Below are 17,024 nucleotides of genomic sequence, written 5' to 3'. Positions count from 1 at the left end.
TTGATAGTCCACAGTGCTTTAGCTCTTCACTTCAACTCTCTTCATTAGGTGAGGGTATCATTAAGAGAGGTTTTTTTTTTTAATGGAAAATATAAGGGGCTATCTCTAAATTCTAACTGTACATCTAAAGTGATTTTCATTACACAGTAACAAAGAATCTACTGTGAACCTTAATTTCCTCAACTTTAAAACCATCATTAAAAAACAAACAAACAAACAAACAAACAAAACCGGGGCTCCAGGATGGCTTAGTTGGTTAAGCATCTGCCTCAGGTTCAGATCATCATCACAGGGTTCTGGGGTTGAGTCCCATGTCTGGGTCCCTCCTCCCTAGGGAATTTGCTTCATCCTCTCCCTTTGTCTCTTCCCCTCTGCTCAGGCTCTCTCTCTCTCTCTCTCTCTCAAATAAATAAAATTAAAAAAATAATAAAATAAAAACCATCATAACATCAACCATTCTTTCTGCTAGAATTGTTTATATATTTATATAAAAATAAAATATAAATCTAAAAAATAAATATTTAGATAATAATTCTATCATGCATATTTTATATAGAATCGATAATCCATATACTATATATATATTTAATAGTTTAAATGTAAAATGCTATCAAATAAATTAAATTTTGCTAAAGCAGCACATAACATTGTCCTCCATATCCATGAAAGCTTAAAACTTAAGTCTCTGGATTTATCATTAACCAAGGATAATGTCAAAATGAAACTTCTTTAAAGTGAATTCTGCTGTGTAGTCAAAGGTGTTATAGTGAGTTTCTAGTGTGCTTAATATTAAAACAGAAACAGATACGGCATCAGGCTAAACACTAAGACATCCGAGATTTTTAAAGTCCATTAGATTATAGTGTCATTGACATGGAGGGAACAAGTATTTTATTTCTTTTGTAACCTTCTGCCTTTCACTATACAGGACAGGATTTTGCACAGAGTGAGTTATCAATAAATTATTGTTGTGGTGACTGCTAGATAATGAGTCATGAAGAACAGCTAACTTAGAGTCAGGAAAAATCCACAGAACTATAGCAATCACATGTGTTGTATTGAACATCAAGAGACTAGTCAGAGGATGGCAGTGAGAGAGTAAGATTTTGTACCCCTGGTAAGAGTGTTCTTGTGCAGCTATTCAGGAAATAACAGACTGACTTGATGTGATTTAAGTGTGAATTCAGGAATATAAAGTAGGAAACGCTTGATCTGTTATCACAAATTTCAAAGCAATAATTACAACTGCAAGAAAAGAAATCTTACTAGGTACCTCTGAAATTATACCATCAAAGGGCTTGGCTGTCGTGACCTTTGTGTCTGTATGTTTTAAATAAGATTTTTTTTTTTTACAGAGTTAAATTGAAATATTTCTTATGGGGAGGAAATTGGAGGAAGTATTTATACACCCAAGTAAACGTGGAATTCAGATATATTTTCCTTCAAAACCAAGCCGTATAGTAAATGTGATTTTTATCTTTCAAACTTCAATGGCAATTTTCATTTTAATCTGGTAGGCATTTCATGGTGTGTGTGTGTGTGTGTGTGTGTGTGTGTGTGTACTTTAGAGTAATGTCATCACATGTGAAATGGCAATGATTTGAAAATATTAATGTTCTTACTATATTAAGGTGATCTTTCAACATATCTGTGCCTGCTTAGGCAATGGAGGGTTGAAGACTCTGGAAAGGGATCTAATGTTGGGGTTCCCATTGCATGCACCTGAAATTCTGTCAAGCAGTCACGTCAAATTGAACCAGTGGAGCAGGATGGCAGGGGAAAAATAAATGCTCAGTTTTAGATGCTTTTATTAGCTGGCTAGGGAAGTCTCTCAGCCAAAGTAGACAATAAATCCTACCATCAGGTAGCTTTAGTCTTAAATGCAGTCAAATAAGTGATATTCAGAGGACAGAATCAAGGCTGTAAAGGGGTAGAAGAGGCTATAATCCCATAGCAGCTCCTGTCCCTGCTCAGATAGATGACATGGGGTGAGGATGTGGAAGGAAAGGAAAGGGTACCAGTTTGCTTACCTGGTTCATCCTGGCAAAAACAGAGAGCCCTAATGAGAGCATATCTGATTAAACTATGTTGAAGTTAACAGAAGGTAACTGGCTTTTTCCCACTATCAAACAGGTAGGAGCTAATGAGGAAGACCAACTTTTTTTTTCACAACATAAAGCTACTATTTTACTATATAATTTTACTATACTGAAAATTATGTTTGTATTCCTGCCCACTTCCTTTATTATTTATTTATTTATTTATTTATTTATTTATTTATTTATTTAAAGATATTTATCTGAGAGAGAGCTAGAGAGAGAGAAAACATGAGCAGTGGTGAAAGAGGCAGAGGAAGAAGGAGGAACAGACATCCTGCTGACCAGAGAGCTTGATGTGGGGCTGGATCCCAGGACCCTGAGATCATGAACAGAGCTGAAGGCAGATGCTTAACCCACTGAGTCAACCAGGTGCCTCCCTACCCCCTTCCTTTAAACCTGAAATTCATTTGATATATACTATCATTCTGCACAGAGTAGAGAAAGTTTTATAAAAATATGCATTTCCAAGTTCACTGGGCTATGAAGAAATAAAGAAGATCCCAAAAATATTGAAAAAGTGTTGCTATTTCAGGAAAAAAAAAAAGAATAAACAAAACCAGAAAATTTTTTTCCCATACATCCCTGACCAAAACAAAATTGGGAAAGTTTTAAATTGCAAAATTTTGTGTAGTTCAAAACATTTAAACCTATATTCCCTTCATTTTGTTTACCAGCCATCCTCTTCCTCCAACTCATTTCCCACTTTCTCTTCAACAATAAACTTGATAATTAAGTTTTGAATCTAAGTGTCAGGGAGAAGTTCTCTCTATGCCACCACACTTCAAAATGAGTCTTTCCCAAAATTGCATTAAAAGATTATCTACTCTTCCTCCTGATGATATGGACATCTTCACTCCTCAGATGCCCCAAACTTAGGAAAATCTGCAGAGACACTTGAGTCAATGGAATCATAGCATGGGTAGAGCTCTTGGTAGTGAGGACATTTGTTTAGGTATTCTGAGCTTCTCCCATGCCTACTAATGTTCATTATATGGTTATGCATAATCTACCTTTGCATCAGTTAATAATGTGTGTCCTTTTATATTCAGCCATATTTCACAAATTAAACTGTTAGAATCATAAACTTATGGAGCATTCATTTTGATTTTTAATTAACTTAAGCACTGAGAATATCAAACTTCTCCACTGTTAAATTGAAAATTTTCCTATAGTTCTCACATGATGGTTAGGAATGTAACTAAATAAGGGTATTTGACAGGGAGAGGGGATTCCTAATTTCTAATTATTTCTGGCCCAGAATACGAAAAGTATGGTTGCTCTGTTTTGGCATGCGTTATTATTTGTGTCTTAAAATTGTGTGACACAACGAGCAACTGATCTCTTGGTATTTAAGATAAGTTGTTGAGGGGCGCCTGGGTGGCTCAGTGGGTTAAGCCGCTGCCTTCGGCTCAGGTCATGATCTCGGAGTCCTGGGATTGAGTCCCGCATCGGGCTCTCTGCTCAGCAGGGAGCCTGCTTCCTCCTGTCTCTCTGCCTGCCTCTCTGCCTGCTTATGATCTCTCTCTGTCAAATAAATAAATAAAATCTTAAAAAAAAAAAAAGATAAGTTGTTGAGAACTAGTTCTGTGCATTTTATGCTATATATGTAATGTGGTGTGGGCAAATATACCAAATAAGGCCTGATTTACTGTTAATATGCAAAATACCATCATCCATGCATACTTCTACGTGGAGTTATGTTATCATCATTAAATATAATACTCTTTTATGGGGTTTGGTGTTGAGTAACCTCAGATAGAAATCCCACCTGCTACAGAATCTGCACAAAGATAACATTGTGCTGAAAATCATTTACAAATTCCTGTTGTAATTCATTCATGTTTTCTATATCTAACGATGATTTCTTCTAAATGAATAAAGAATATTTTTGGCAAGTAGAGAATGGAGGGAAAGAGAAATCAAATGGCCAGACTAAATGAAACTCTATTATAAACACAAATACTGTTTAAAATTATTCCACTCACATTTACTTTCTTTTTCTTTGTGTTTATCAAAGTTTATATTGCAGTCAGTAAACAAAAATTTGTTTAAAATAATTTATTGTAAATAGCTGTTGGAAAGCCAAGCCCTTCAGGTAGTCTTCTAACACAATGGGACAGTAAGAGTGCAGGAAATGGTTTCTAAACCAGGACAACCTAAGAATCAAAAGTGCCTTGCCATACTTATTCTGTTCTGAAAGGATTATGACAAAAAATTACCTCTTCCTTATTTTCCTATATTTTGAAAAATTATTCACAGAGCAGTCATATAGTTAAGACAAATGTGAGTTCTTAATTCAGGCAAAAACATTCTTTTAGATACAGATGTAGTGAAAAGAAGGGCCATAATCACCCCAATGTTCATAGCAACAATATCCATAATAGCCAAATTGTGGAAAGAACCAAGATGCCCTTCAACGGATGACTGGATAAAGAAGATGTGGTCCATATATACAATGGAAGATTACACAGCCATCAGAAAGGATGAATACCCAACTTTTGCAACAACATGGATGGGATTGGAGGAGATTATGCTAAGTGAAATAAGTCAAGCAGAGAAAGTCAATTAGCATATGGTTTCACTTACTTGTGGAACATAAGGAATAGCATGAAGGACATTAGGAGAAGAAAGGGAAAAATGAAGGGGGGAGTATCGGAGGGGAAAATGAACCATGACAGACTGTGGACTCCGAGAAGCAAACTGAGGGTTTTAGAGTAGAGGGGGGTGGGTGGTAGGTTGGCCCAGTGATGCATATTAAAAGAAGGGCATGTATTTCATGGAGCACTGGGTGTTATATGTAAACAATGAATCTTGGAACACTACATCAAAGACTAATGATGTAATGTTTGGTGACTAACATAATAAAAAATAATAATTATTAAAAAATTTTAAAAAACAATAAAAATGTTCTTTATGAAGAAATGACTTAAAGTAGTTTTGAATGGTGCCATATAAAATGAGACATTTTGACAAGTAATGTGGAAGAGAGTATGAGAGCACTCTAGGTAAAGATTGAGCATGAAGCAGCATGTGACTTGATTTTATCTATTTATCTGTATATCTATAAATCTATCTATTTATCTAATATATCAGTCCATCTATCTATTGAATTAAAGAGTGCAATAAATCTGAGATTAGAGGGAGCTATGGAGAATATTCCATGCCATTGATAAGAGTTAATTATATATATTTTTAGGTATAAAATGGGTTGTTATTTTCTGCTTTTGAGCAGATTGATAATATGGGGATATTATAATTTAAGAATGTAATATGGCTTTCCAAAATTTTTAAACATGATATTAAGAAATATATTTTACATTAAACCTAATCCTCTTACTTATGAAAAAGTTATTTTATGAAACATTACTTATCCTGACCATCTACAAAGAACTCTGATGTTTTCTATTCTGTTCTCTTACATTTCTGTTCTGTTTTGTTACAAAAATGTTATTCTGCCTTCATTACATCTACTTCATAACGTGTCTCTGGAGTTTGAAAAATACTGCCGTAGCAATAGTAACTATTGATAATATATAGGAAAGATTAACTTGAAGAGAGGCTATCGAATAATAAAGACATTAAATTGTGGCGTGCTTTGATGTTATGAGGGAAATCATGAAATACAAGAAATAACATAAACATTAGAGAAGATATTTATATCTCAAACACTGACTATAGCTGAGGGAAATGAAAGGATTTGCTTGTGTATGTGTATGTGTGTCTATTTGTCTCTCCATCTGTCTCTTGTCAGAGTGTAAGTTTCATTGTGGCAGAGACTTTATGATTCTTGTTCACTGCTCTGTCTCCAGTCACTACAAAGTTATCAGACACATAGTAAGTGCTGAAACAGTATTTGTTGAATGAACAAGACAACCATAAAAGATAACTAAAATATTAAAATAGCAAACATCATTAACCTAAAAACTCGCTTTACATTCATTAAGCCAAAGTGTCTTATGTGTTTTTTGTTTTACTTATCCTTCTATTAAAAATGGAGTAAAATATTGATTTCATTCCAGTAAATAAAAGTTTATTCATTCCCACTGTGATGAAAATATATTATGAAATTTGAAAAATATAAGCTGTTTTGTGATGACATAATCAACCTCAGGGACTCCACTTATAATCAAGTAGATAATCAAGGAATTGCCTTGAAAAAAAAATATATTTATAAAGAGGCAGAAACATTATCTTATTTATTTTCATACCCTCCAAACCCAGCAATGTGACTGGCAATAAGGGCTTAATAAATGCTTCAAATATGCAAGATGAATCTTTCTCTTATTTTTTTTCATATTAAACATATCATACATGTCTATTGTAGAAGACTAAAAATTACAAATTAGCAAGAAGAATAACCACCAGAGATAACTGCTAATACTGCTAACACATAACACTTATGCTTGTGTATATTAGTTTTATTTATTTTTAAAAGCAGAAACATTATTGTACATATTTTATGGCCTTGTTTAAAGTCACTGAAACTTCATCAACGTTACCCATTTCATAGGGTTATTATGGGGAGAAAATGGGAAAAATGCATGTATAGGACTTAATATAATGCCTAACATTTAAAAAGAAATCAACAAATGTTAATAACTACTATTGAAATCATACTGTTTTATAATACATAATAAACATTTTCATGCCATTAAATATTATTCTGCAATGTTATTTTAATAGCTTCAGCATATTCCATTATATATAATAATATTTTCACCCATCCTATTTTGTTGGGCATTTAGATTGTCCTTTTCACTATTAAATTCATGCTTCAGAGAACATCCTAATAGAAACATGTTTACATACATGAAGCTTATTTGTTTATGATATATTTTTAGATTTTTTAATTTAAAAAATAAGATATACATACCACTTTAAAAAGCAAGTGGTATTGCAAGGTTTAAATTGTTAGTAAAAATTATATTAGTAGTAGTAATATAAGTAACATTTTTTATTATAAAATAACAGGGGCGTATCTTCTTTCCATCATTCTTAGTTCTCACTTCTTAAGTTCTTAAAACCATAGACAATTATGTTCATAACCATTGCTACCATATTCTAAATAATTTTTTTCTCTCTCGCTCTCTCTCTTTTTGTTAACTAGAAATTAGTTACTTTCTAGAAGGTAAACTCAGAAATCTACCTTCACTCCCTTTCTTATCATCTTTTTTGATTAATCAGTATTTAGTATTTACAGTGTAACTTTTATTCACAATGGAGCCCTGTGTAGTACATGAAGATGTATTTCTTCTTCAAAATATCCTTAAAATATTTTTAAAAAGTCTTTTAATATTCTTTGGAGTTTATTGTGCCTAATTGCATCATTTTTTCTTTACATGAATCACTTGCTAATTACTTTCCAAAATCTCTAACAAAACTGAAATTTTTGTCTTAAGCTTCAGTTATAGTCTATTTTATTTTCTACTCAGAAACATAGTTTTTGAAACCATTTCTCCTTGGCATTTCTCTGGTAATTCTCTTTTGCAATTTATTTTCCTTTGTGCGTATGTGTGTGTGTGTGTGTGCGTGTGCACGTACGCTAGGCTAAGTCCTAGATGCCACGCCTTACAGTCTTCTGTTTTCTTTTTCATGTTTGTGGGTCACATTTTCTAATTGATGACTGTAGATGGTAAACTGTTTTGAGACTTTGCATATCTGATATTTCTTTATCCTCTATCTCAATTGATATTGTGGCTCAGTAAAGAATTTGAGATTAAAAAGAAGTCTGTTCGGAGAACAGGACTTTGTTTCATTGTCTTTTAGCTCTTACTAGTGATCTCTCCAGTCACTCTGATACCGACACAGGAGAATGTAACTGACCTTTCGCTTTGAACGCTGACCAAGAGGACCTTCATGTTCCAGTCAGTATGACTAATCTGTGAATCTTCCCCAGCACAGAAATGTCTTTCTCGAGGACGTGGGACCATCCTTTTGAACATAATCATGGCAAGAGATAACATCTCTTTCAGTATCTTTGCGAGGGTAGGAGTCTAACTTTCCAAAGTGCCAGTTAGCAAACCCAGGTAGCGCAATCATACAGATAGCATTCCCTTCCCAAGTCCTCCAGTTCTTTTCCATTAACTTACCCCAGCATTAAAAATCCTCCCACTTGGACGCCTGGGTGGCTCAGCGGGTTAAACATCTGCCTTCAGCTCAGGTCATGATCTCAGGGTCCTGAGATCAAGCCCCACATCGGGCCCTCTGCTCCACAGGAAGCCTGTTTCTGCCTGCCTCTCTGCTTACTTGTGATCTCTGTCTGTCAAATAAATAAAAATAAAATCTTTAAAAAAAAAAATGTCCCTGCCTTTTATTTCAGTAGTTTTAATTGAGTTCAATTAAATATATAACTATAACTGCAGCGGTCTTGACACCAATGCAATAATATTGAATAAAATTTTCCTTGCAGTTTTTACCAAGCCTCTGTTTTTTCTTGCCAAAGCATTTTGAATCTCCATTTTATCCCTAGTATTCTTTTTTTTTATTTTTTATTTTTTTTTGATATTTTATTTAATTTTTTATTTTTTCAGCATAACAGTATTCATTATTTTTGCACCACACCCAGTGCTCCATGCAATCCGTGCCCTCTACAATACCCACCACCTGGTGCCCCCAACCTCCCACCCCCCACCCCTTCAAAATTAGATCGTTTTTCAGAGTCCATAGTCTCTCATGGTTCACCTCCCCTTCCAATTTCCCTCAACTCCCTTCTCCTCTCCATCTCCCCTTGTCCTCCATGCTATTTGTTATGCTCCACAAATAAGTGAAACCATATGATAATTGACTCTCTCTGCTTGACTTATTTCACTCAGCATAATCTCCTCCAGTCCCGTCCATGTTGCTACAAAACTTAGGTATTCATCCTTTCTTTTTTCTTTTTTTTTTTTTTTTTTTACAGCTTTATAAACATATATTTTTATCCCCAGGGGTACAGGTCTGCAAATCGCCAGGTTTACACACTTCACAGCATACTACTACTACTACTACTACTACTACACTACTCACCATAGTACATACCCTCCCCAATATCCATAACCCCACCCCCCTCTCCCAAGCCCCTCCCCCCATCAACCCTCAGTTTGTTTTGTGAGATTAAGAGTCACTTATGGTTTGTCTCCCTCCCAATCCCATCTTGTTTCATTTACTCTTCTCCTACCCCTTCAACCCCCCATGTTGCATCTCCTCTCCCTCATATCAGGGAGATCATATGATAGTTGTCTTTCTCTGATTGACTTATTTCGCTAAGCATGATACCCTCTAATTCCATCCACGTCGTCGCAAATGGCAAGATTTCACTTCTTTTGATGGCTGCATAGTATTCCATTGTGTATATATACCACATCTTCTTTATCCATTTGTCTGTAGATGGACATCTAGGTTCTTTCCATAGTTTGGCTATTGTAGACATTGCTGCTATAAACATTCGGGTGCACGTGCCCCTTCGGATCACTACGTTTGTATCTTTAGGGTAAATACCCAGCAGTGCAATTGCAGGGTCATAGGGTAGTTCTATTTTCAACATTTTGAGGAACCTCCATGCTGTTTTCCAGAGTGGTTGCACCAGCTTGCATTCCCACCAACAGTGTAGGAGGGTTCCCCTTTCTCCGCATCCTCGCCAGCATCTGTCATTTCCTGACTTGTTAATTTTAGCCATTCTGACTGGTGTGAGGTGATATCTCATGGTGGTTTTGATTTGTATTTCCCTGATGCCGAGTGATATGGAGCACTTTTTCATGTGTCTGTTGGCCATCTGGATGTCTTCTTTGCAGAAATGTCTGTTCATGTCCTCTGCCCATTTCTTGATTGGATTATTTGTTCTTTGGGTGTTGAGTTTGCTAAGTTCTTTATAGATTTTGGACACTAGCCCTTTATCTGATATGTCATTTGCAAATATCTTCTCCCATTCTGTCAGTTGTCTTTTGGTTTTGTTCACTGTTTCCTTTGCTGTGCAAAAGCTTTTGATCTTGATAAAATCCCAAAAGTTCATTTTTGCCCTTGCTTCCCTTGCCTTTGGTGATGTTCCTAGGAAGATGTTGCTGTGGCTGAGGTCGAAGAGGTTGCTGCCTGTGTTCTCCTCGAGGATTTTGATGGATTCCTTTCTCATGTTGAGATCCTTCATCCATTTTGAGTCTATTTTCGTGTGTGGTGTAAGGAAATGATCCAATTTCATTTTTCTGCATGTGGCTGTCCAATTTTCCCAACACCATTTATTGAAGAGGCTGTCTTTTTGCCATTGGACATTCTTTCCTGCTTTGTCGAAGATGAGTTGACCATAGAGTTGAGGGTCCATTTCTGGGTTCTCTATTCTGTTCCATTGATCTATGTGTCTGTTTTTGTGCCAGTACCATGCTGTCTTGTTGATGACAGCTTTGTAATAGAGCTTGAAGTCCGGAATTGTGATGCCACCAACTTTGGCTTTCTTTTTCAATATTCCTTTAGCTATTCGAGGTCTTTTCTGGTTCCATATAAATTTTAGGATTATTTGTTCCATTTCTTTGAAAAAAATGGATGGTACTTTTATAGGAATTGCATTAAATGTGTAGATTGCTTTAGGTAGCATAGACATTTTCACAATATTTATTCTTCCAATCCAGGAGCATGGAACATTTTTCCATTTCTTTGTGTCTTCCTCAATTTCTTTCATGAGTACTTTATAGTTTTCTGAGTATAGATTCTTAGTCTCTTTGGTTAGGTTTATTCCTAGGTATCTTATAGTTTTGGGTGCAATTGTAAATGGGATGGACTCCTTAATTTCTCTTTCTTCTGTCTTGTTGTTGGTGTAGAGAAGTGCAACTGATTTCTGTGCATTGATTTTATATCCTGACACTTGACTGAATTCCTGTACAAGTTCTAGCAGTTTTGGAGTGGAGTCTTTTGGGTTTTCCACATAGAGTATCATATCATCTGCGAAGAGTGATAGTTTGACTTCTTCTTTGCCGATTTGGATGCCTTTAATTTCCTTTTGTTGTCTGATTGCTGAGGCTAGGACTTCTAGTACTATGTTGAATAGCAGTGGTGATAACGGACATCCCTGCCGTGTTCCTGACCTTAGCGGAAAAGCTTTCAGTTTTTCTCCATTGAGAATGATATTTGCGGTGGGTTTTTCATAGATGGCTTTGATAATATTGAGGTATGTGCCCTCTATCCCTACACTTTGAAGAGTTTTGATCAGGAAGGGATGCTGTACTTTGTCAAATGCTTTTTCAGCATCTATGGAGAGTATCATATGGTTCTTGTTCTTTCTTTTATTAATGTGTTGTATCACATTGATTGATTTGCGGATGTTGAACCAGCCTTGCAGCCCTGGAATAAATCCCACTTGGTTGTGGTGAATAATCCTTTTAACGTACTGTTGAATCCTATTGGCTAGTATTTTGGTGAGAATTTTTGCATCTGTGTTCATCAAGGATATTGGTCTGTAGTTCTCTTTTTTGTTGGGATCCTTGTCTGGTTTTGGGATCAAGGTGATGCTGGCCTCATAAAATGAGTTTGGAAGTTTTCCTTCTATTGCTATTTTTTGGAACAGTTTCAGGAGAATAGGAATTAGTTCTTCTTTAAATGTTTGGTAGAATTCCCCCGGGAAGCCGTCTGGCCCTGGGCTTTTGTTTGTTTGGAGATTTTTGATGACTGTTTCAATCTCCTTACTGGTTATGGGTCTGTTCAGGCTTTCTATTTCTTCCTGGTTCAGTTGTGGTAGTTTATATGTCTCTAGGAATGCATCCATTTCTTCCAGATTGTCAAATTTGTTGGCGTAGAGTTGCTCATAGTATGTTCTTATAATTGTCTCTATTTCTTTGGTGTTCGTTGTGATCTCTCCTCTTTCATTCATGATTTTATTTATTTGGGTCCTTTATCTTTTCTTTTTGATAAGTCTGGCCAGGGGTTTATCAATCTTATTAATTCTTTCAAAGAACCAGCTCCTAGTTTCGTTGATTTGTTCTATTGTTTTTTTGGTTTCTATTTCATTGATTTCTGCTCTGATCTTTATGATTTCTCTTCTCCTGCTGGGTTTAGGGTTTCTTTCTTGTTCTTTCTCCAGCTCCTTTAGGTGTAGGGTAACGTTGTGTACCTGAGACCTTTCTTGTTTCTTGAGAAAGGCTTGTACCGCTATATATTTTCCTCTCAGGACTGCCTTTGTTGTGTCCCACAGATTCTGAACTGTTGTGTTTTCATTATCATTTGTTTCCATAAATTTTTTCAATTCTTCTTTAATTTCCTGGTTGACCCATTCATTCTTTAGAAGAATGCTGTTTAGTCTCCATGGATTTGGGTTCTTTCCAAATTTCCTCTTGTTATTGAGTTCTAGCTTTAGAGCATTGTGGTCTGAAAATATGCTGGGAATGATCCCAATCTTTTGATACCGGTTGAGACTTGATTTAGGACCAAGAATGTGATCTATTCTGGAGAATGTTCCATGTGCACTAGAGAAGAATGTGTATTCTGTTGCTTTGGGATGAAATGTTCTGAATATATCTGTGATGTCCATCTGGTCCAGTGTGTCATTTAAGGCCTTGATTTCCTTGTTGATCTTTTGCTTGGATGATCTGTCCATTTCAGTGAGGGGAGTGTTAAAATCCCCTACTATTATTGTATTCTTGTCGATGTGTTTCTTTGATTTTGTTATTAATTGGTTTATATAGTTGGCTGCTCCCACGTTAGGGGCATAGATATTTAAAATTGTTAGATCTTCTTGTTGGACAGTTCCTTGAGTATGATATAGTGTCCTTCCTCATCTCTTATTATAGTCTTTGGCTTAAAATCTAATTGATCTGATATAAGGATTGCCACTCCTGCTTTCTTCTGATGTCCATTAGCATGGTAAATTCTTTTCCACCCCCTCACTTTAAACCTGGAGGTGTCTTCGGGTTTAAGATGAGTTTCTTGTAGGCAACATATAGATGGGTTTTGTTTTTTTATCCATTCTGATACCCTGTGTTTTTTGATTGGGGCATTTAGCCCATTAACATTCAGGGTAAGTATTGAGAGATATGAATTTAGTGCCATTGTATTGCCTGTAAGGTGACTGTTATTGTATATTGTCTCTGTTTCTTTCTGATCTACTACTTTGAGGGTCTCTCTTTGCTTAGAGGACCCCTTTCAATATTTCCTGTAGAGCTGGTTTGGTATTTGCAAATTCTTTCAGTTTTTGTTTGTCCTGGAAGCTTTTAATCTCTCCTTCTATTTTCAATGAGAGCCTAGCTGGATATAGTATTCTTGGCTGCATGTTTTTCTCATTTAGTACTCTGAATATATCATGCCAGCTCTTTCTGGCCTGCCAGGTCTCTGTGGATAAGTCTGCTGCCAATCTAATATTTTTACCATTGTACGTTACAGACTTCTTTTCCCGGGCTGCTTTCAGGATCTTTTCTTTGTCACTAAGACTTGTATATTTTACTATTAGGTGACGGGGTGTGGACCTATTCTTATTGATTTTGAGGGGGGTTCTCTGAACCTCCTGAATTTTGATGCTTGTTCCCTTTGCCATATTGGGGAAATTCTCTCCAATAATTCTCTCCAATATACCTTCTGCTCCCCTCTCTGTTTCCTCTTCTTCTGGAATCCCAATGATTCTAATGTTGTTTCGTCTTATGGTGTCACTTATCTCTCGAATTCTCCCCTCGTGGTCCAGGAGCTGTTTGTCCCTCTTTTGCTCAGCTTCTTTATTCTCTGTCATTTGGTCTTCTATATCGCTAATTCTTTCTTCTGCCTCATTTATCCTAGCAGTGAGAGCCTCCATTTTTGATTGCACCTCATTAATAGCTTTTTTGATTTCAACTTGGTTAGATTTTAGTTCTTTTATTTCTCCAGAAAGGGCTTTTATATCTCCGAGAGGGTTGCTTTAATATCTTCCATGCCTTTTTCAAGCCCGGCTAGAACCTTGAGAATCGTCATTCTGAACTCTAATATCTGACGTATTACCAATGTCTGTATTGATTAGGTCCCTAGCCTTTGGTACTGCCTCTTGTTCTTTTTTTTGTTGTGAATTTTTCCGCCTTGTCATTTTGTCCAGATAAGAGTTTATGAAGGAGCAAGTAAAATACTAAAAGGGTGGCAACAACCCCAGGAAAATATGCTTTAGCCAAATCAGAAGAGATCCCGAATTGTGAGGGGGGAGAAAGGGGATAAAAAGGGGTTCAAAAAGAAAAAAAAAAAACTATTTAAAAAAAGCCGATAAAGAAAAAATATAAAAAGAGGAAAAAATATATATATATTAGATAAACTATTTAAAAAACGTTAAAAAAGGAAACGGTAAAAGTTAAAAAAATTTAGCAGAAGAAGAGAAAAAGAAAAAAAAAATTGAAAAAGAAAAAAAAATTAAATTAACTGCAAGGCTAAAAAATCATGGGAAGAAAGCCATGAGTTCTGTGCTTTGCTTTCTTCTCCTCTGGAATTCCGCCGCTCTCCTTGGTATTGAAACTGTACTCTTGGGTAGGTGAACTTGGTCCTGGCTGGGTTTCCCATTGATCTTCTGGGGGAGGGGCCTGTTGTAGTGATTCTCAAGCGTCTTTGCCCCAGGCGGAGTTGCACCGCCCTTACCCAGGGCTGTGCTCTAATCCGCTCGGGTTTGCTTTCGGGAGCTTTTGTTCCCTGAGCGCTTTCCGTAGAGTCCAGAGGACGGGAATGAAGATTGCGGCCTCCCGGTCTCCGGCCTGGAGGAGCCGAGAGCCCGGGGCCCCACTCCTCAGTGCGCCCTCAGAGAACAACGCCCAATGACTCCCGTCAGCCTGGCCTCCGGCCGCGCTCCGAGCTGACCGAGCCTGCGACCGGTTCAAGGCAACCCCGAGCTGAGAGTCACTCCTCGGCTCTGTCTCTGTAGCCGGCTTCCCCGTTCTAACACCGGTAAGCTCTGCGACACTCAGACACCCCCGATCCTTCTGCGACCCTGCGGGACCTGAGGCCGCGCTGACCCCGCCTGGGCTTCACCCCAGTTAAGCCTCTGGAGCGATGTCCCTCAGCGGAACAGACTTTTAAAAGTCCTGATTTTGCTCCGTTGCTCCGCCGCTCGCCGGGAGCCGGCCCCTCCCCCCGCGGTCCATCTTCCCGTCGCCTTGGACTCACCCCTCCGCCAGTCCCACCTTTCAGAAAGTGGTTGATTTTCTGTTTCTAGAATTGCTGTTCTTCTTCTCTTCAATCTCCCGTTGGATTTGTAGGCGTTTGCAATCTTTAGATAAGCTATTTAGCTGATCTCCCGCTACCCGAAGTAGTCTCAGCCTGCTACTTCTCCGCCATCTTGACTCCTCCCCCTATCCCTAGTATTCTTAATGTGTTATATTGTGACGAACTGTCCTCTCCCCCGCACCCATTTACCTGAGTACACTCTGGGACGTTTTGATCTACAAATTCATTTCTTTCAATTATAGGAATGTTGATTTTTAAAAATAATTCATTTAAGAATCTATTTCTTTTTGTTTTATTTTTTCTGTTTATAAAATTTCTATTATTATTTTTTGAACCTTGTAGCTCGATCCTTTCATTTCCTTGTATTTTCTATAGCATGTCTATGGCTTTGTCTTTTTGTTTGGGTTCTGGGAAATCTTCCATTTTAATTTCCAAATCTTATAATAGATTTATTGCTGATATAACCTTCATTTAATTTCCAGAACATTTTTCCTCTGACTTTTATTTTCCTATTTAATATTATCTTTTAACTGCAATATTTGATTCTCTTACCTAATGTAAGAGCAGTTTTTTTGTTTTTTTTTTAAAGATTTTATTTATTTATTTGACAGAGAGAAAGAGAGATCACAAGTAGGCAGAGAGGCAGGCAGAGAGAGAGAGGGAAGCAGACTCCCCGTTCAGCAGAGAGCCCGATGTGGGGCTCTTTTTCTTTGAATCGGACATTATGTATTTCATCTGTGGCCTCCCCTCCTATATATTTATATATGTTTTACCTAATAGAAGACTTCCTTGGATGCCTGGTGGTTAGTGACAATCACTTTATATTTAAGAGTAAGATATTAAAAGTTTACTGGAGGGGTGCCTGGGTGTCTCTATCCGTTAAGCGTCTGCCTTGGGCTCAGGTCATGATCTCAGGGTCCTGGGATCGAGCCCCGTGTCGGGCTCCCCGATGAGTGGGAAGCCTGCTTCTTCCTCTCCCTCTGTTCCTCCCACCCTGCCCGTGCTCTCTCTCTCTCTCTCAGATAAAAAAAATAAAATATTTTTTGAAAATTTGACTGGAAGCCCTATGAGTATGTGTGGAGGAGAGAGGAAGTTATCAATTTCTGAACATCATTGTGTATGATTAGGTGGAGAATCCAAGAATGTAGTTGAGGGAGGCAGTACCCTGTGAAAATAAAAACAAACTGGCCGTACCCTTGAAAATAAAAATAAAAATAAAAGCTTTAGTTATTGGGTTAGGAAAACGAGCTTGCCTGCACGTTACTCTGAGAAAAAAAAGTTGAAGAAATGGGGCTGGGTCTGAATTTTTAGTATGAAAATTATTAGATAATTATTCTCTTTCAATAAGAAAGTGCTTTTCTATTGTCCTCAGCTGGGCCTAGTATCTCCCAGTACTGTCATTATGTGTTAAACTCTCCAAATAAAGCTTCCAACTTCTGTTTGGATGAGAGAGAACGAGTGACCAAGATTTAAGCAGTGAGAAGGCATCTTGGCATCCACCTCAAAGTTTTTAACTAGTCCACTGGTTATTCACCCACGCTGTCCCTCTCCTTCAGGGGACCCATTATGTCCCCTTCATGAGACATTATTCACAGCCCTGGAGGAGACCGAGTTGGTTTTTATTGCCCCACTTCTCCACAGGCTTCTGCTACCCTCAATGTGCTAGCTAGCCCATCTTTCTTACCTAGCTAGCCCATCCTTAAGTATAATTATTTGCATGCAGGACACATAAGGTAATCAGCACTTACAAGTTTCTCTGCCTTGCAAGAAATGTGTTTAAGGATCTGAGAAATGGCATTCAGTGCA

The sequence above is a fragment of the Lutra lutra genome, chromosome 12 (genome assembly GCF_902655055.1).
Source record: "Lutra lutra chromosome 12, mLutLut1.2, whole genome shotgun sequence".
Taxonomy (NCBI): Eukaryota; Metazoa; Chordata; class Mammalia; order Carnivora; family Mustelidae; genus Lutra; species Lutra lutra.
The sequence above is the reverse complement of the archived record's forward strand: the minus strand, read 5'-3'. Positions refer to the sequence as shown.